Source organism: Nomascus leucogenys, chromosome 14 (genome assembly GCF_006542625.1).
Source record: "Nomascus leucogenys isolate Asia chromosome 14, Asia_NLE_v1, whole genome shotgun sequence".
NCBI classification, from domain to species: domain Eukaryota; kingdom Metazoa; phylum Chordata; class Mammalia; order Primates; family Hylobatidae; genus Nomascus; species Nomascus leucogenys.
Genome location: NC_044394.1, coordinates 36,599,608 through 36,620,895, shown reverse-complemented (window position 1 = coordinate 36,620,895; position 21,288 = coordinate 36,599,608).

The following is a 21,288-nucleotide window of genomic DNA, read 5'->3' as shown; positions in this document are numbered from 1 at the left end:
TGGTGTCACCGGGTAATGGCTGAGCCCCGTTAGGGTTTAGAACCACTGCAATGTACCCTACTCCTTACTTACTGCACGCATCTTGAGCCAGATTGTTTGATAGAAACTTTATTCCTTGGTGTCCTGAGTGGGGTGAGGAGGAGGGACTCAGGAAGGCCACCAAAAGAGCGAAGAGATAAAGAGAGGAAGATAAAAGCTGCCCCTCAGAAATGCGCCCGAGGCCAGGGGCATACAGGGGTTTCAGCGGGGTGGATGCTCAGTGAGGCTGCGGGAAGCCCGGGGGTGGGGGCTGGATGCCTCCCCACTTTATGGGCAGCCCTTCGCTTCTGCCCTGGAGGTGAGGAAAAGCTTTCAGGCCCCATTGGAGTCCTTTGGGCAGCCCCTAGCTGACCAGGGCAGGCCACCGACACAAGGGGTAGTTACCTGGGGGAGAGGGGTTCAGGAGAGAGAGTGAACAAAAGAGACTGAGCCAGGCCCCTGGCTACCGACTGAGTCGGGGCCAGATTGTGAGGATGGAGACAGTGTTCTCCACCTCTTTGGGGAATGGGACCTGAGGAAGTAGAATCCGATATAAGGGAACGTTTACTGGATGTAAAATAAGAAATGGACAAAGAGAGCTGGGCCAGCTTCAAGAAGAGATGGACCAGCTTCCATTGGTCCTGCATGGACTGCAGTTTTGCTCACAGGACACACGGAGCCGAGGAGGGAGCCTCTCCAAGTTCCTCCAAGCACAAAGCCTCTAGGGTTCCTATCTGGGCGAGCAGAGGAAAGACAGGCTGCAGGCTCCGGGTATGTTTGCAGATCAGCTGGGTTTCCTACGCCCCTGCCCCTGCCCCCAAGTGCTGGGTTTGGGAAGACTCTGAGGCTGACAAATGGTTCTGAATGTGTGCTCCGGTGGGGATCAGCAGCCAGCTGCTTTTCGCATGCTGCAGGCAAAGTGAGAGGCAATGGGGAGGCCCAGGTGTGGGAACCACCTGAGAACAGCATTAGTGCAGGGAGGGCGTCTGCTCCCACCCCTCCTGCTGCCCTCAGCCTGGCCTCTGGCCTAGTCAAATGTGCCTATTTAGGGGGCTAGTTTAGAACAGTTGCAGACAGAATTGAGAAAAGGAAGGCATTGTGGGTTGGTGCAATCAGGAAAGGCTTTCTGGAGGAGAAGACCAAACTGGGCCTTGAGGTTCTAGCCAGGTTTGATGCGTGGATAGAACTACTCATATTTTGTTGTTTGTCAGGTTCCTAAAAAGCAAGCCTTCGAAAAGCCACTCTACATTGTGTCACTATATCCTTATTCCCACAGGCTTTTCTGCATCACACAGAAGTGCCGACAGTTTTTGGGTGGAAGGGAAATTGGAGTAGGTTTTGCTTCTGATTAGTCCCCAGGCCTGGTTTTAGGGCTGTGGAGGTAGAGGCCTAGGGCAGAGGTGCCTGGCTTATCTGGGGCAGGCACTGCATGGTGCAGAGCCAAGGGGCAGGGGAGCAACTTGACATTTCCAGAACAGAATATGGCTTCCTTCCTCCTGGCAGGCGGGTAGTAGGTGCTCAGCTTGTTCCTGGGCAGGGACCATGTCAACAGGCCCAGTGTTTCCCACGTGCTGCATGGCCAGGGCCTGGGCCTGCCCTTGGCAGTGCCTGATGCTCACAGCCACATGGAGCGGGCTGTGAAGAGGGTTCTGGGCCCCTCCCTGTGATGGGCCGGCACGGAGGATGCTGGGCTGGCAAGCGGGGAGACCACCTCTGTCCCCAGCACACCCTGCAACCAGAACATCTGCCTTCCTCCTGAAGAGACTCCTGAAGGGGGTGTTCATGGCTTAATGAGGAACTTGCTAAGCACGTCTCAGGAGACCCCAAACCACGTATAGTGGAACTATGGCCACATCTTGACCCTGAATTCAGACTGACGCTAACCGACCTCGCATTGACCACAACCCTGCTTCAGGCTGGTGACTGGGGGCCTGGCTTAGCATAACAGGCACTGGAACCACACATTCCTTACTATGTGCCAGGAAATAGTGTGAGCACTTTGTGCATATTAACTTATCTAAATCCATACAGCAACTCAGCAAAGCAAGGCATACTCTCACCCGAGGCACAGTAAAGTAAAATAATGTACCCCAAATTACACAGTGAGCAGGTGGTGGAGCAGGGCTGGCGCTCAGGTGGCCTGGCACTGGAGGCTGCTCCTTAATCATCACAGCATACCCTCTCCATCCTGTCCCTGCTGCTGAGGAGGAAGGGCAGAGCTCATGCTGGCTGACAGATGGTCGGGGGCCTCATCTTCCTGGTTAGATGAGAACACACTCACACTTGTCACCCAAAAGATGATAGAAGAGGGGCAGAGCAAAACTGGAAATCATCTGGCCCCCAAGCCTCGTCGCTGGGCCTCACAAGAGCCCACACTGTCCAGGGGAGGTTTGAAGACAGCAGCTGCTGGCAATTAATTCTAGACCCCTGGATATCTGCCAGCTTCCTGCTCGACCCAAGACTGGCCCTCCTCCAACCATCCATCCATTCATCCATCCATCCATCCATCCATCCATCCATCATTACTGTGTGCCCAACTCTGTGCTAGGAATGGGGGCAGCACAGTGATGGCTAATGCTCTCTATGTGTCCTAACAGTCTGATGGGGGTGACAATTAAATCTATGTGTGTATATATGTATCTGTCTGTCTGTCTATCTATCTATCTATCTATCTATCATCTATCATCGTCTATCTATATATCAGTCTGGCCTGGGGGAGAGGAGAGTTGATTTGGGAAGGCTTCCTGGTACCTTAGAAGGAGCTGGGAAGAGGTGGCACCTTAGCTCAGTGTTGAAGAAGACAGGAGAGTTGTTAGCCAGGTGTGGGGCTGGGGCCCTGAGCAGTGCAGGAGGAGGCTGCTGGAACAGAGATTCTGAGCTGAGGCAGCAGAGCAGGGCTGTTCAAGAGTTGCCATTTGGGGTGCAGGGGGTGAAGGGCTTGGCAAGGGGAACTGCAGAGTTAGGTGTAGCTAAGCTCCTAGGAGGCCCTTGTAAAATAGTCTGGAACTTGCTCCCCCAGGCTGAGACAACTGGCCCTCCCCAGGGTTGTTAGAGAAGGTCCCAGGTGGGCCTCCAGGGAGTATCCTTGGGTCCTCTCTCCTGAGCCAGGAGCTCTCTCAGCAGCACCCTAGGTTCTATGAATGGCCAGGCCTGCTGAGGGGCCTATGGGCTGCACCTCATGAGTCCACCCCATGAGTCACTGAGGTGCTCGAGGCCAGTTTCCCTGCGAGACAGGAGGCCATCCGTGAGCCCTGGGGGTGCCAAGCATTTTGGCAAAAAGGTGCTAGGCTGCTGGGTGACCAACCTGTCTGGTTGAAAAAGGGCCTGTCAGCCAAACCGCAGGTTGCATATGGATTGGTTGCTGGCTGAGCCCTTAGGCTTATCTCCAAATTCACTGACTCCATGCCCTACAGCAGTAGCCCAGTACCCTACAGCTGGAGTGAGGTGGCCAGCCACAGAGGAGCCAGGGGCAGTTTCCTCAGCTCTTCTGCTGTGAGGAAGTGTCCACTGCAGTGGACTGTTGTTCGTAAGAATAGCTAAGGGACTAGAAGAGACAAAAAATAGCAACCCCTATCAGCGCCACTGACTCTCTTCAGGAGAGACCTCAGAAGTGTAACAAATCAATCTTTATAAAAATTAACATTTTTGGCAGGAGATTCTGTTGATACTTCCTTGAAACTGCAGAGGGAAAGGATTTTGAGGAGCAAAGAGAAAAGGAGGAGAGAGGGGGGGAGAGAGGAAAGGAAGAGGGAAAGCAGTGGGGCCTTGGGAACCAGACAGTCTAACTTTTGTAGGTCCCACCCCAGAGTATATAAAAGAATTAAAATGCACCCACATCCCACATTAAATGGAATTATTTTGCTATAAAATACTTGGAAAGAATTTTTATAATTTTGCTTTTGAAATTATTTGGCTTAAGTTTACTCGCGTAGTTTACAATTGGCTCCGACTTCCCAGCCATCATCAGACCCAGACATCTGTACCAGGCAAGAAAATCGAAGGTACAAATTGTTTTCAAATGGAAAGAAACTTTCATGAGGATGAAATTGAACAATTAATAAAATTTGAATGCATTCATTAAATATGTATTATCTCCAATTTTTCTCTTTTGTATTTTGGAGCAAATCCATCTTTCCCAGGTTGTAACATTTTGTTGGGTAAAATGCTCATGGGTGCGAATCACTGTGAAGGGCTTGCAGTGGAGCCATCCTGGGGAGGGGTGAGAGGAGACGGAGCTCGCATGCGAGGGGCTCATCTCACCTGCAGGTGGGGCCACTCTCTTCTGGACAGTCCTTCCAGCTCCCTGTCCAGAGCCCACCTGCTGGACCGGGCAAGTGCTAGGGTTGGGGGAAGGGACTGCTCAGTAGCTGCCTGCCTGGGCACCTAGAAGGGGCACCTTGGAAAATGTGGATTCACGTGGGTCAACCTGTCACACTCAGTTGTGGGCCTGGGATTCTGAGAACCTCATCCCAGGGACTTCTGAGGCCACCTGGGGCGGGGCCACTCGGATCCTGCACGTTGTAACTTGGACTCCTTGTAACTCGCCCTGGGGAGACAGAGCGGGAAACAGAAAGCCACTTGATGGGCTCCTGCTTTCAGTCACTGTGGAGGTTTTATGATCTGAGAGGTGAACAGGGGAGCAGCCACAGGCCATTTAATCTTGATATTCACATACTGAATGAAAATGCAGACAAACCATTTTGTGTTTGGTTTTTTATTTTTTTAAACAAAAAAGAAATAAAACTCAGAGCTCACTTCAGGTAGTGCTGCTGGGGTTTTGCAACCTTCCAGGTGGAGCTGGAGTAGCCCCTGGTCTCCTGACAGCTTCCTGAGGAAACCTCTCAGCTCTGCCTCCGTGACCCCATCACAGACAGACGCCCCCGGGAGCCTGTCTCTAGGGCCCAGAACTGAGGCTTGGAAGCCATGCTGTCCATCTGCAGGGTGCAGGCTGCCGTCCTGGACAGCCACCCACCCACCACAGGACGGCTGGGCCTCCCTCCCTGGCGGAACACAGCTGAGGAAGTCACATTGGCAAATGAGGTGTTGTGATTAATGGGGTCTCTTCTGCACATCAGGATGATGTATGGGCTGTGGGGAGGGGGCCTGACCACAGGACGGGGGGCCGTGCTGGGACCACACCCAGCAGAGCCCTGTCATGCTGGGACTTCGTGCTAACACATGGTAGAGATGTATTACATGTTGAATGAATGGTCTGTTGATGAAAACTTCAATATAAAGTCAGCACTGCATTGGGGAGATGAGTGGTGGGCTGGATGTTGTCAACTGTTTTCTGAGGCACTGGAATATGCTGAGCGAGCCCTTGACTTTGTAGTTCATTGCACTCTTCCATTTCTCCAAGCTCCCACCACAGGTGCCCTTCCTCCCCACTGCTGCCCACATTGGTCTGTGTTTAGTTAAGATGCTGGCATAAATTAACCCCTGAATTTCAGTGCCTCATTCAACTGTGGTTTGTCTGTCACTTATATGGCCATCCAAAGTAGGAGTTATTGGCTGACAGAGGACTTTCCTCCACGTGGTGACTCAGGGATCCTGGCTTCTTCCCTCTTGCCACTCCATTGTCCCACAGGGTCTCAGAGGCCTCTCCATTATCCAGTGGATGGGCAGGATGTGGAGAAGGCACACTCTTTTTCATAATCCCTTAGCTCAGAAGAGACCCCCATATACCATTGGCGAGAATTAGTCACATGGCACATTATACGTCTGGATGAAAGAGGGGCTGGGACTGCACCTCCCTGGACAGTTGATTCCCTGTTCTACAGAGCGGAACCATGGAGAGTGAGTCATTTCACCATCCATTCCTCAGAGACCATGATTGCCATTCTTCTCTTCAGTAGCCAAATAGCTAACACACAGATGGTGCTATGTGCCAGTCACTGCTCTCAGCGCTATGCATATTTTAAGTTATGTAATTCTCACAGCAACTCTATGGGTAGATACTACACTATTTCATTGGTTCTAAGATGCACATTTTTTTTTTTCACTTTAGCCTCTCTGAAATCAGGGCATAGTCAATGGCATCTTGCAACTGCTGTCAGCCAGGCAGCAGTCATGGTGGCTTTGTGGAAAACCACAGTTCCTGACACTTTTTGGGAAGATCAAGAAAGCTCTAGCATCTACAGATGTGGAAACTGAAGCCCAGAGAGGTTAAGTAACTTGTCCCAAATCACATAACCAGTGAGTGGTGGATCCGAGATTTGAAGCCTGGCACTCTCCACTTCTCTGCTTCCAACAGATTGCAAGACCTGCTCTGGGAAAACAGACTTTTAATCAACTTTTCTCTCCCAGGCCCCTCCTTGGGTGCTAAGAGTTCCTGGCCCTCTTGTGGAAGGTGAAGGGGAAGTATGTCTCCAAGTCCAAGATCAAGGCCCTGAAGTGTCGGAAGCCAGCTCCTGGCCAGAGTGATGGGAGTGTAGTTACAAGGACATCTGCTAAAGCCAGGATGACTGCTACATTCTTGCCAGGCTGATAATTTAATCTCTCAAAAAGCAACAAGTGGAACTGGCAGGATACACTGAACTCTGATCAACTAAGAGGGGCACAGTGGTAAAATGACAGGGGCGTGGGAAGAAAAGGACTTTATCATCCTTCACAATGTTACAGGAAGGGAGTGGTGGCAACGCCAGTTGTGTAGGGTGGACCTTGAGAAAGTAGATTGCTTTCAAGTAGAGAGAATATAGTGGCCCAAAGAAGATGACTCAAAAGATCAGTGTGGCCCCTTGAAAAATCCAAGACAAAAAAAACAAAAACCACCACCGCCACCAAACAAGAAATAGGGTGGTGGGAGAAGGGAAATTCAGCATATAGCCAAGAACAAAAATAATTCCCCCACCAAAAAAACCCAAGTCCTCAGATCAGATGGTACAAATGTGTCAAGAAGGCAGACCCCAGGGCAGAATGCCTCAAAACTTATGAGGGCCTTTGATGAGAGAGATGGCTGAACCCTTGTCTCCTGAAAATGCTCCCACCTTCTTTGGAGAGTGAGCAAGCCTCCCTGGGAACAGTGTGCATGTGGGGGGGCGGCCACCTGACACCCAGGAGAAGTTTGGCTTGGTCTGGGAGAGCACAGAAGTAACTCTAATAGACTGCCATGAGTTGGGTTTTGGGCTCCAAGAGAAATGACCTACAAAACCCCTTAGATAAGAGGAGAAAGATGGAAACCAGAGATGGATAAAGACTTTTGATTTTCAAGATAGATTTTGGAAGCTAGAGAGAGGGAAGCCTATCTCCAGCCATAGAACAGGGCAGGTTTTTGTATTTATAAAATCATTAGCAGAGCTAGGTCAGATCCATCCTGTACAGTGCATTGGATTCTCTCAGCTCAGCCTGACTTCTGACCCCAGCTCTGCTGCAGCATCAGTGAGCAACACCTGAGGGTGCCTCCCACCCCCCAGGGCTTCTCTGTGGGTGCCGCAGCAGGGGCTCCCCAGGAATCTCCTCACATGCATAACCCGGAATTGCCGGAGAGTTAATGCTCTATGGCCCCTACTTCGGAGCAACGTGAAGCAGAAGCTGAGAAACGCTCCCCACTGTCCCTGAAGGCAGGCAGCCCTGAGGTGCATTTCCTGTGCCTTCCTGGGCAATGCCAGGGGACCTAGCAACCAGCCATCTATCCTGGAGGTCAGCTCCCTACTCCCCACTTCATTCCCAGCCTTCTCTCTGGGCCACTATCCCCAGGAAAATGCCTTCACTCAACCTCTGCCTCAGAAGCTGCTTTCTGTAGAAAAAGTTTGCAAAATAGAGAAGAGAAATCACCCGTAATCTGGTCTCCCTCACCCAATTTCTACAATCTCTGAATCCTCCCCATGCATGCATAGTACTTTACATATCCTCCTTCGTGGAGTGCGCATAAACATGTAGCTTGTTTTTTTGAGTTCACGTTTTATTTGTTTGTTGTCTGTGTTCACCACATAGTTTTTTTGGGTTTTTAAGTGTGTTGAATTATTGTCGCAATGGTGCACATGCTGTTCCATGGAGAGGATGTCTCACAATCCACTCAGCCATCTCCCTGCCTCCGGACTCTTAGACAACAGCTGTTAACATTGCTGTGGGTTAGTAGGTCTGAGAATTTGAACATCTTCATGATTCTTGACACATATTGATAAACCAGGAAATGTCTTTGACAGCCCATAAGAGAATGTGAAGATCTCTAGGAGCCAGTATGGCTTTGTGAAAGCCAAATGCTCCCGACCGAACTCGTTCCCCATTCTGGTGTAGGTCCCAGAGATCAAGGGAGTTCTGTATACTTCATTGTTTCAGCTTGGGACAGTCTGTCCATTTTGTAGACAGAATCAGAGATGGCTAAGTGATTATTCTCTATTTACACTGATTAAAAAGTTGACATCCACATGTAGGGAGGTCCCTGGTGGCCTGACTTGTGCAGCATTTTTGTCATGAAAGTGCATAGAGATACAGAACTCCTCTCTGACGCCATTGTGGATGAAGCAACTCTAAGAGAAATGAATAGTCTATTGAGTGAAAAGACTTAAGATGCAAATAGATCTTGAGAAGTTGAAGGATGGACCATAACTCAGCAGGATGAAATGTTACATAAGGCGTTCAGTTCAAAAAATCAACTGCATATGGACAGGATGGGGAAGCCTTGCCTTACTTAATAGCTGCTCATGTGAAACAGACCCAGAGACTCCAGTTGACCTCAAGCTCAATATGAATCATCTGTGCAGTGTGGCTGCCAAGGAGAATCAGGCAATCTTGGGCCACGTTAATAGAAGTATAATATTGAGACCCAGGGAGGGGCGTTCCCACCAGGTTCTGATTAGTCAGACCACACTGGGAACGTTGGGTCTAGTTCTCCAAGATAATTTCTCAGTGGAACATTGGCAAATTCTTTCCTTCATAAAACATTTATTGAGCACCTACTATATGCCCAACACTGCACTATATGTGAAGGGTACATAGATGAATGAGGCATGCTCCCTGCCCATACAGAGCTCACAGTCTAATGGAAGTATTTCACACAGCATTTGATAATTTACAAAGCAATACTTATAAAGCGAAATATATTCAATCAGCTATGCCTAGGATCCTTTAAATGTTCTCAGGCATCACATAGAACACACATTCTCTCTCTCTCGCTCTCTCTCTCTCTCTCTCTCTCTCTGTGTGTGTGTGTGTGTGTGTGTGTGTGTGTATTATCATGGTCTTCATTTGAGGTAGAAGGCTAACCTGGCTCCCTCCCCTCCACCTGCCCTTCCAAGTCCATCTCATGTGATTTTGTACCTCGAGTCCCTTTACCCAGTCCTGATTTTGTACCTCGAGTCCCTTTACCCAGCCCAACTATCAGGTTGCAGACTCCTCTCTCCCTGGCTTTGAGCTGGAACACCCTTAGAACCCCAGCGTGTGTTTGCTGTGGTGGGTATGCTGTGGTGGGTGTGATATCAAGGGTGGGTCCTTGGTATCAATCCGTTGGGAGTGACACCTAGTATCACAGAAGCTGGGAAGCTAAAAGCTACATTTCCCAGACTTCTCTAAAGCTATGATTCTGGATGCAAATCAGGTTTTGCCCCGGATGTGGGATTTGGAAGGTGAATTGCAGCAAGTGCTATCTTCCCGCTGCTTTGGCTCTTGCCTTGGACAAGCGTAACTAAGGCAAGCAATGTCCCAGTGTCCAGTTGTGCCCATCAGGATGGGCTACACTATGCGAAGAAAGAAGCAAGCCCCACATCACATGGGTGGTTGGGGCTGCTGGCCTCTGTTTACCACACTTGGGAACCCAGGCTGGTGGAAAAACCATCACGTGGAGCATTGAGGTCACTGTGACAAAGGAAAGAGAGAATACAGAAAATTACAGAATGGTGCTTAAAGCTTCCACTATGAAGTGGCACATATTTCATTGAGTCACAGGGTCACTTAACTCCAGGGGGGCAGAGAAGGCTAATCCTACCATCTGCCTGTGGGAGAACTAGAAACACTTGGTGAACAACCCTGATGACCACAACACCAGTCATCAGCTTCTGAACACTGAGACACACTTGTGGGGTGGTGGTGGTGACTTCCTGACCCCAGTCCCATAGAAGCATCCTGACTCCTCACCATCCTGGTTTTGATGGGCGTACAAGCTCCCTTGGCCACATCCAGAAAGTATTTCCCAGAAGGTCAGCCTCAATCCCACTCTTCCAGCCCCTCCGGTGATTTTGTAATCACCTAATTACTGGTGTTAAGTCCCTCTCTGCTTAGCAGAGATTCAGTGTCTTCTGTTTCCTGCAGCTGAACCGTGGTTGAGACATGCTGCCTTCACACCCTGCCCTGATGTCCACGACCACTCCTCTCAGCCCTGACCTCACTTAGACCTCTGCACAGGGACCATCAGCTCCTATTTACCAAGGAAATAAGTGAGGCCCATGAAATTCCAGTGACCTATACAAATTAACAGAATCCGAATGTGGTAGAGCTGGGTCACAAACCCAGCTCTCCTAACAGCTTGTTACCAGCTCACTCCACCAAACCACAAGCCATGTTCAGAGAAGTGCACTATGAGGAGGGGACCAGGGAGGTCTGGGCATGCATCTCATAAGGAAGACAAATGACAATTTGGGGAGAATGGCAGCCAAAGAGTTGACTTAAAATACTTTAAAAAGGCATGAAAGGAGATTGCATTTTATTTTATTTTATTTTATTTTATTTTATTTCCCAAGACAGAGTCTCACTCTGTCACCCAGGCTGGAGTGCAATGGCTCGATCTCAGCTCACTACAACGTCTGCTTCCCAGGTTCAAGAGACTCTTCTGCCTCAGCCTCCCGAGTAGCTGGGATTACAGGCTCATGCCACCAGGCCTGGCTAACTTTTGCGTTTTTAGTAGAGATGGGGTTTCACCATGTTAGCCAGGCTGGTCTCGAACTCCTGACCTTGTGATCCATCCATCTCAGCCTCCCAAAGTGCTGGGATTACAGGCATGAGCCACTGTGCTGGGCCAGGAGATTGCGTTTTCAAAAAACAAAAAAATGGCTACAACAATATTTCTGGTCCAACATGTTCTTCCCGAACCTTGTTGTCTTAGTCCGTTCTCACATTGCTATTAAAAACTACCTGAGACTGGGTAATTTATAAAGAAAAGAGGTTTAATTCGCTCACAGTTCCACAGGAAGCATGGCTGGGGAGGCCTCAGGATACTTACAATCATGGCAGAAGGCAAAGGGGAAGCGGGCATGTCCTAAATGGATGGGACAGGAGGAAAAAGTGCAAAAGGGGCTGTGCTACACACTTTTAAACAACCAGATCTCGTGAGAACTCACTCACTATCATGAGAACAGCAAGGGGGAGGTCTGCCCTCATGATCCAATCACCTCCCACCGGACCCCTTCTCCAACACTGGGGATTACAATTTGACATGAGATGTGGGCAGGGACAGAAATCCAAACCATATTACCTGTCATTCCCCAACATGAAGTGGCATCTATTTCCCCTCCCCATGAACCTAGGCAGGCATCTGTGACTGTCTGGATGAGTAGAATGTGATAGTGATGCTGTGTGACCATTGTGGCTGGGTCATCAAAGTCACTGCAGCGCTGCCTGGCTCTGCTGGAATGTTCACCTCAGAACCTTGCCACACATTGTGAGGAAGCCCAGCACACAAGAGGCTGCACATTAGTTTTCTAGCTTATAGCACCAGCTAAGGTCCAGCCAACAGCTGGCATTGACTCTTAGACATGTTCATAGATGGACCTTCAGATGCTTCTAGCCCCAGCCCTTGACCCAACCCAGCTAATGCTGAGTGGAGCAGAGACTGCCTGTCTCCACTGAGTTCAGCCAAAATCTCTGATGTGTGAGCAAAATAAATGTCACTTTTGTTTTCAACCAGTAAGTTTTGTTACACAGCAATAGGTAACCACAACAGGTGTCCACATTCAAGAAGAAGTCAATTTATTCTACATAGCTGTTCATTCACTGTGCTAAGAATTTCTAAGTAGCTGCTGCTTGGCATTGTTGGGTCTTGGAAGTCCAGAGGTGACTGAGACACCCTCCCTCACCTCAGTAAGCTGTGGTCTTACAGGAGAGGCATTACCATCTGCTGATTGCTAAAAAGGGCCTATGAGTACAACACCAAAGCAAGTTCAATGGGCTCTGATTGGGTGAGTCAATAAAAGGTTCACAAAATAACACCTTGTGAAAAGAAGGAGTCCTGTGAAAAGAAGTGAGGAGGGCATTCTAGCAGAGGGAACAGCAAATGCAAGAGCATGGAGGTGTGACTGAGCATGGCACATCCAGAGAAGACAGGGAGGCACTCAGTGGACTGTGGAGAATGAAGCAGAAGGCAAGAAACCAGAGTCAAGGAAAACCAGCAGGACATGGTTATAGGGAGTTTCCTGTGACCTCCCTGTAGGAGGTTGTCCTGCAGGGTCAAGAAACAGAAGTGACTTGGGAAGGAGAGTCAGCGTGCTTGGTGACAGTCTAGATGGAAAAAGCGAGGGAGAAGAAAGCAGTGATGATGTAGAATTTCTGGCAGAAGAAACTCTTTTGTTGAGAAGAGGAATTCTGGAGGAAGAGTGATTCAGGAAGGAGTTGATGGGTTTGTTTTTATATTTGCTGATTAAGAGGTGTAAAAGAATACCTAACGGGAAGTGGCTTAGAATAAAGGCACATGTTATCTTATATAGCACACAATCCCAGAGGTCCCAGGGCTCATTCATTGATTCAATCACATAATGACAATATTGTCTCACACTTTTGGTCTGCCAACCTTGGCGCCTTAGGTTTATTCCCTCATGGTCACAAAGTGGCTGCTAAAGGTCCTGGCACCACCTTTAAATAGTAACTTCTGGCCAAAGGGCAGAGCTTCCATTCCTGAGCCTATATTAATAGAAAAACTTTCCCAGAAGCCCCTCGGTCCATTGATCAGGATGAAGTCATATGCTCATGTCCTAGCTGCAAAGGAGGCTGGGAGAACAACTCTCTGGTCTTCACAGCCTCCGTGTGGGAGGTGGATTCTGACAAAAAGAAAAAGGCCAGTGAAGGATGAATGGCTGTTGGGAGGGCATCAACCAGGTCGGCCTGTGCTGTATCCAGGTAGGAGTGTCGGGGAGTCACATATGCAGGTCTGAGACCCAGGAGAGCAGTCTAGGCCAGAGAGTTTAAAGGTAATGTTGTTATATATGCTTTTCCAGTATCTTTTGAATGCTGTGCTAAACATTTTATGTAATTACCTTGTTAATCCTTCTAATAGTCAAGGGGACTTGAGTCCAGGCAACTGGAAGCTTTCTGCTTCTTTGAAACCATATGGGTTCTTCTTATTCCTCTGTGGAGTGGACAGAAAAGGTCCCTGAGGAACCTAGTGCTCCTCTAGGCTCTCTCCCCGTCTGACCTGGATGGCTAAGTACAAATAATTGCTCTCTTATGCCTGTGTCCTGGGCATGGGAAAGCAGAGCCTCATTTAGTGAAATTCTGGTGGCAGAAAAAGGAGATCCTCTGAGGTAGGGTTGGGGTGCTTGGGGGAACCGCTCAGCCCTAGACATATGAGGGGGACCTGGAGCCCAGATACAAAATGCTTTACTTCTCTAGGGATTTTTGGAATCATTGACATAGCTATGGTGCTGGGAAAAGGAGGAGGAAAGATGGAAGGAGGAGGAGAAGAGTGAGAGCTGAGCTCCCCTCTTGCAGGGGGAAAAGCTGAGTTGCGCCAGTGGGATGGACTTCTGATGGCCCCAGGGTCTTTCTCTGTATTCCAGTTGCGAATGAAGGTTGGGGTGTGGGCAATGCTGCTGCCTAGGCTGTTCTTGGGAAGGGATTAGAGGACACAGGAAAGGGAAAGAGCTAAGTGACCCCAGTGGGTGGTCACCACTGAATGTTACCTAGGGAAGTTAGCCACTAAGAAGATAGGACTTCAAGACGGACTTGGTCTAATTTGAATTCTATCACAGAGGTTTTTCCTTCCAGGCTTACCTGAGATTGGGCCCTACGCTTACACTAGCTGAAGTAGCTCTGCCTGGGTAGAGGGACTGCAGAGCTCAGAACCCCTTGAGGGCATTTATAGTGATAGGACTTCCCAGGGGGTGTGCGAAGTCATTTAGGGTCCAGCACAAGCTACTGGACCCAGTGTCTGGCATCATCCGTGGCCGTGGCAGATACTCCACATGCCCACCAGCATTCCATCTGTTCCCTCATTTGCCCCGCTCCCATGCAGGTAGAGCAGAGCCATGTGGCTAGTTCTAACCAGTTCATCAGTGAACAGTCTCATCACCCACCCCAGTGAGTGAAAAGTCTTCTGATGAGATGACAGAGCCCCAGATTAAGCCAGCCCCAAACAAGTTTGAAAGATACTTGCCCTGAAGAGTACTGCTGCAGATTTTCAGTGAGAGGAAGATAAACCTTTGTTGTTAAGATGTAGGGACTATTTGTTATGTGGCATAACTTCACTTATCTTTACCAACACACAGACATGCAATATGTGTGCAGTATGCAACCACTGAAATTAAGCCAGCTGCTGACTCATTATTTGAACTTGAGCCAGTCCCTTTGTCTGTGAGATTCAGTTTCTTCATCTGAAAACTGGGGGTGGCCACATTTGTTTCATAGGAGTGTGCACGGACTGAAAGTGACAGTGCTTGGCCCATGAAGGGACACATACTAGATCTTCCATTCTTGTTGATTTCATCCCCCTTCCATGAATGGATACAGAGAGATAGGAGGCGAAGACCCTGATCTGGAGGAGGTAGGTCCCAGTGTCAGCTGGGGCACAAAGTGAGATGGGCAATGCAACATCCCTTCAGGTGGGAAATGACATTCCCTGAGAATCAACTGAATGTGGGGCTGGAGCCTCCATTCCGTGATGGGTATTAAAGTGGGGATGAGGCGAAGCCTGTCCTGCTTTGGTAGGCCTCCCTCTGCCTCTTCTTTCCCGTCTCAAAACTGGATGGAAATCCGGAGGTCTTCCTAAGCAGGGGCCACTTTGCTCCTTTGTGCTCCCACCTTCTCCGGGCCTCCTTCAGGAGGGAAGTCAGCATTCAGGGTTTTCCTAGGCTTCCAAATCATTCTGGAGATCCCTCCGTAGAGGTGAGGGAGAGTTCCAGGAGATTTCTGCCAGACTGGGTCCTCTTACCTGGTTGTGATAGGAAATCTTTGCTCAGAGGATGCTGTTGTTCCCATGTGCCCAGCTGTGGGTGCAGAGACTTAGGAGAGGGATCATTTCCTGGTGTGGGGGGGGTGTTTGTGGGGTCTGCTGATGTCTCAGGTGGTGGGCTGTGAGCTGGATGAAGGTGAGTCCCACAGGGCCAAGGGCAAGCCCACAGCCCACCTCCATGTGTGCAGGAACACCTGAGCGATTCTGTAAATATGACAGACTTGGGTTGCAGTTCCCTCCACAATGCTAACTTCTTGTGTGGTCCTGGACAAATCCCTTACGCCCTCTGTTTTCACCTTTGGAAACTGGAGAACACACACACCTATCTCACAACGCCTGGCACATGGTGGATCCTCACAGCGTAGTCAGCCACAGGCCAAACCTGTAGCCTGGTGGGGCATCCCACTGGGAAGCACAGCCCCAGCTGGGGACTAGGAGTGGGGATGACTGGTGAGCTGACTCTGCTCTGGACAAGGACAGCGGGGCTGGATGTGTAGCGAGGCAGGCAGGCTGGGCAGGAGATAGGGCGGCTCGCTGCCATGGCACGGGTATCCTGCGTGGCCTTGGAAAGCTGGCTGCTGCGCCTGGCCTCCCTCCCCAGCTGTTCCTCCTGTTTCAGATAAATAGTTTCCGCCTGAGCGGCCTCCTCCCTGCCACCCCCAGCCAGCTTCCTGTTGCAACACCTCAGCTGGACAGTAAACACAGGCCCTATCTGTCTCTACCACATCCCTGGCTCCCTGCCAGCCACAGGCTCACCCTCTTCCAGCCCAGCCCCAGCCAGATGTGCCCGAGGCTTCCACAGCTGTTCCCTTGACCCCTGAGTCAAAGATCTCTCCGTCAAGGGATTGCCCTGTCCCTTCCTACCCCTTCCATGTTAGCCCTGCCCTCTCCTCCCTATCAGGGCAGGAATTGAGAGGTCGCTGGGGTTGCCATTTAATTGTAGTTTTCTCCTCCACTCTCCACTCCTTAGTGGCCTCTGCAGTCTCCAGCCTTTGGCAACACCATAAACAATGTCCATTGTGTCTTCACTGTGCCCCCAGTACCCTGCATCCCAGATCCATCGGGCTTGTCTCCCCTGCCAGGCACCCAGGACGTCTGAGTGATCCTGGGCTCTCCTGACTGGGAGGAGGAAGTCTAACAGGCCCACCCACATGAGGTGCTCCAGACTCAGCACCACACCCCTCCCAGGACCCATCTTCCTTTTAGGCTCACATATGGTCTTACCTTCCCAAGAGGGGTCACCTCCATCCCTCCTGCCCTCACCCCGGCCCCATCCAAGTTCCCTGGAGGGTTGAGGTCCCCACACTCATTCCCACCGGGAGAAGAAGGCTTCTCTTGTCTCTGGGGCTCCAGGACCTGCTGAGAGATGGGTCCTGGTGTTGGGTATGAAGACAGCAGGGCCTCTTTCTGGCCTGTGCAAGAGTTTGGTACTGTAGGTCCAACCTTTCTAGGCCTCCACCTTCTCACCTTAGCATCTGGCCATGGCTTCAGCATCCCTGGGAGACAGTAAGGATGTCCCTATTTGTCTGTCCATATGGCCCTAACAAGACACCAGTGGATACTCACAGTTGGATCTCTCTTCTTCTTTCTCTTGCTCAATTTCCCCCCATTCTCTCTCTCTCTCTCTGTCTCTGTCTGTCTCTCTCTCACACACACACAGACACACATGCATGCACACCAGCATGCTAGGAGAAAAGGAGTGGGTGCAACATTTTCAATAATCTTTGAAGATAATTTGACACAATGGTCATTCAGACCATGATGAAAAGATTATCTGGGGAAACGATGCGAAAAGAAAGATTCTTCTGCTCAGAATGCAGTGGAAACCTGAGGCTCAGCCTGAGCTGGGGAGAAGGCTTCCTCCCAGCCACCAGGGCTCAGGTTCCAGTCTCCCAGACCCACGCCTCAGCCCCCCGCACTGAGCTTCAGAATCTGGCCTGGCTCCTGCTCCTGCACCGAGACTTTCCAGAGCTCACCTCTGTTTCACCACAGTCCCTGTGTTGCATCTTAAATCCCTTTTCTGTAGTCCTGGAGATGTTTCCACAATTCATTGTTTTCTCATTTGTCACAAGGTCCCAGTCCCTGAATTGATTGTGCGGGGTCAAGGACCTGATTAGAGAAAAGGACAGCTAGAGAAAGGGACTTAGAAATCATTCTTGCCATCGTCTCTTTTTATAGAAGGACATAACTGAGGCCCAGACATACTAGCTGATAATGATAGCAGCTGAAATTTGCTGAACATTTAAATGACTTGCTCCAGGACACCCAGCGACTAAGTGATTCTAACCTGGGTTAGTCTGACTTCAAGATCCACTGCCTTAAACCACTAGCTGTACTGCCTTCCCTGTAGAAAGGGGATTTGTGAAGCAACTTGTCAAAAATCCCAGAATGAATTTTGGATGCAGCTGGCCCCAGAACCAAGGTTGCTGTCACCAGCTGTGCACTGTTAAAGGCCAGGACCTTGCTGAGCAACTGTGATGAGGGCAGGACCAGACCTGGCCTGAAAACCTTCTGCTGCCTCGGGTCCTGCTTCCTTCCTTCTCAGACCCAGTTTGGCTCTGGTCTGGGAGAATGTCTGGAAGGGACCTGGGAGCCCATCTTGCTAACTCTTCACTGTGAGTAGCTCAAGGTCACGGGAGGGCTGGGGCACAGCCTAATTCCCAGACCAGCCCTCTCCACCCTGGCTCCATTCTCTGACCCCTCCTGTGATGGGCCAGGGCTTTCCAGGGCCACGTCAGCTCCAAGACTATTTTGGTGGTCAAGATTTGGTGGCAAGTCCCAACAAGTCCTCTCTGAGGGGTTAAGATTAGCACAGGGACCTCAGCTATGACTCACAGAGGTGGCTGGGGTCAGGCCAGCCTGGCTTCTGTTACTGCTGTCCTCTGATTCACCAGTGGAAAAATGTTTGGCCCAAGACCTTTCCCCAGCTGCCAGCTTCCTCCCTCTTCCAATCAACTGGGCGCTAAAGAGTGGGGATGGGGCTTCCCCATTCCTCAGCCTCAGAACCTGGGCTACCAGCAGTAGCTGGGCAGCTGGTTTGGGTTCAGGGATTCCCTTCTTTGGGGCCACTCTGATGTTCCCAAAACCTTCTCTCATTTTATCCATATTCCTGGTCTCCCCAATATCTAGCCAAAGGGCTGCAGTCTACCTGCTCTGCTTCAGCGAGAAAACCCCAGGTCAGGAGGGGCCTGGTGCAGTCAGGTTCTGTTTCCACCCTGCTGAGACCTCTCAGAGTTCGCTGCACCTTTTCAGGTGTGATGGCCTCCCTGTAAGTGTAAGGGATGCACCATGTATGTGTCTCAGGTCACTCTCACAATCTTAAAGTCAGGGAGATGTCAGTGAATTAGCTGTGTGTGTGGGTACACATGTGCGTGCATGTGTGTATGTACACATGTATGTAGAGGGAGCATGAGGAAGGAAACTAAAGGGCAGGCCTGGATAACCCATAGGGCTCCTAGCACCCTGAGTTCAGAAATCCCAGATCAGGGCTGGCAGAACTCAGTTTTCACCATCTATAAGAGAGAAGTTTGGACTTGATGGCCTGGAAGTGTCTCAGCCCTGCAGGCCAGATTTTCCAGAGCCATCTACTTTTCAAATGCTTTGCCTCCTGAACCACCCTTGGTCTTGTCACACGCAGACGTGGCTTGGGGCTACAGCTAGACAGTCATCATATTCCTAAGCTCCTTTCCTGGTCTGCATCCTGGATGCACCTTTGAAGGGGCAGCCACGGCCGCCTGCCAGGCATCCCTGACCTCTCCAGAAGGCAGAAGGGAAGAAGCTGGAGGAAGGGGAGGGGCTGACTTCCGGTAAAACCTCGTGATTTCTGCCAACAATCAATCAGAAGCCGCCTTTCTGGCCCCACCCACTGCCACCCCTGCCAGCTTTGGATTCAAGTTGGCTTTCACCAAAGGCCTCAGAGGCCCTGGAATGGCGAGTGCAGTGGTCATTGTGACATTTCTTTTTCCTTCTCTGTTTTTCAAGAACATGGCAGAGACGTGGCTGCTGTGGAGCTGTGAATCGTGAATGGAACAGTCCTGGTTGGAAGGATCTGGGGCCTGGAATGTGCTGCTGTGGGCATCAGTGGAGCTGCCATGTGAAAAGGATGCCGCTTCCCCCTCCCCAGCATGGGGCAGTGAGCAGGGGCAGTGAGCAGGGCCAGCAGGGAGCAGCCTTCCCAGCATGCTGTGCCTTCAGGGACACAAGGGATGGAGGGCACAGTGGGGTAGGTCCCAGCAGGGAGGAAGGGTACCTGCTCCTGCCTCTTGCCTGGCGTGAGGCCAAGCTGGAGAAGGGTAGTGGGAGCCCAGAGCCATCTCTGCAGCTGCAGAGTCCCTGGGACCACCTGCCCAGGAACCCAAAGTCTGGTTAAACAAAGCAGCCAGCCCTGGAGAAAAGGCTGGACACAGAATACCCTTCAGAATACTGTAACCCTTCTGTGCAGACAGACGCCGCTTAAATAATCAACAGAGGATGCGAACAGATGCTCCAGCTGGGTCAGGGTCCCGATTTCACAGGGTGGGGCTGGTGGCCATGTGAGCTGGTGCGCAATAAACATCAGTGTCCCTCCAGGGGGCAGGGAGTGGTGTGGGTGGATGATGGCTTTAGATGGATAGTGTCAGAGGTGAGGAGGGATTGTTGTATAGAAGAAAGGATGATTCAGAAACCATGATGGAGCCAGAGGGAAGGGGAGGTACTATGACATGTCAAGACAAATCCAAACAAGTGGGATCTCCTCACCCATGAATGAGTGGTCTCTGTAGCCCCTAGTCACTGAGTGCTGAGGACACTGAATCCTCAGGGTGTGTGGCAGGCTCTGCTATGGTGGGTGGCTGCACCCTACAAAAGCTTTAGCTGAGCTGGGGCTCCAGGCAGGTCATAGAAGCTATGGCCACACACAGGGTGGGCTCACGCCAGGGCAAGAGGTTGCCTCTCTGGCTCACCCCAAGCCTGCAAGGCAGGTTTGGCTGTGCTGCCCAAGGCCACCCTGTGTGTGGGGAGCACAGCTGGTCTGCCTGGAAGAGCCCGGCATGAACTGCATCCTCCCCACTTTGTTCCTGTTGCCCCTAGGGACCAGTGGGGCCAGTTCAGGTTGTTCCAGCTGACATCTATCAGCAAACAACACACCCACCCTCACTGGCCAGGCCTTGTTTACGCCACCGCCTTGGCTCCAGACCTGAGCATCACAGGACACAGGGTGGAAAGTCAAGGGGGATCTCATAACACTGCCTGAGAGGAAGCCCATCCATCAGGCGCCTCCCAGAGTCACAGAGTCTCTCCTCCATTGAGGTGGACAGCAGGTGGGGTCTGTGGGTACCTCTACAATCTTCTGCATCCTTGTCCCTACTTTTGATGGGCTAGTAACAGGGCAGGCACGTGGATAGTGGACCAGCAAGACAATTGAGATGACAGAGACCTCTCTCACATCAGAAGGAAACCTCTGGGACATCACTGTCACCTTCCAATGTCAACCTCTGTACCCACTTCACGGTAGGGGATCCCTATGATTTCTAGACACAACAAACTCATCCCTACTTTTGGGACACTTCTCCACCCCAGCCTGCCTTGCCTAGATGCCTGCTACATACCTCTCCAGGCTCAGTTCAGATATGACTCTTCTAGGAAGCCTTCATGGACTGCCTGCCCCACCAATTTTGTGTCAGGCACCCATGTTCCTCTGTGCTCCCACAGCTCCCTAGGGATCTCATGCTGTAGCATTTGTTCTTCTCCGTTGACATTGCTGAGGTGACCACGTGAACTCTATGGCCTGCCTGCTACCCTGTGAATCCCGCACAGAGTGCTGGGGAAGAGATGAAGAAGGCACAGTCTCATCCATCCCCAGTTTCTAGGATGTCTTGTCCATGTGTTAGTGCTATAACTGAACACCACAGACTGCACAATTTATAAAGAATAGATATTTATTCAGCACATTTTCCTGGAGGTTAGGAAGTCCAAGAGCATTGGCACCTGCTTCTGGTGAGGGCCCACCTGCTGCGCCATGACACAGCAGGAGGCATCACGTGGTGAGACACAGCAGGTGCACTTGCTCAGGTCTGTCTTTCTTTCTTTCTTTCTTTCTTTCTTTCTTTCTTTCTTTCTTTCTTTCTTTCTTGTTTCTTTCTTTCTTTTCTTTCTCTCTCTCTCTTTCTTTCTTTCTCTCTTTCTTTTATCTCGTTCTGTCA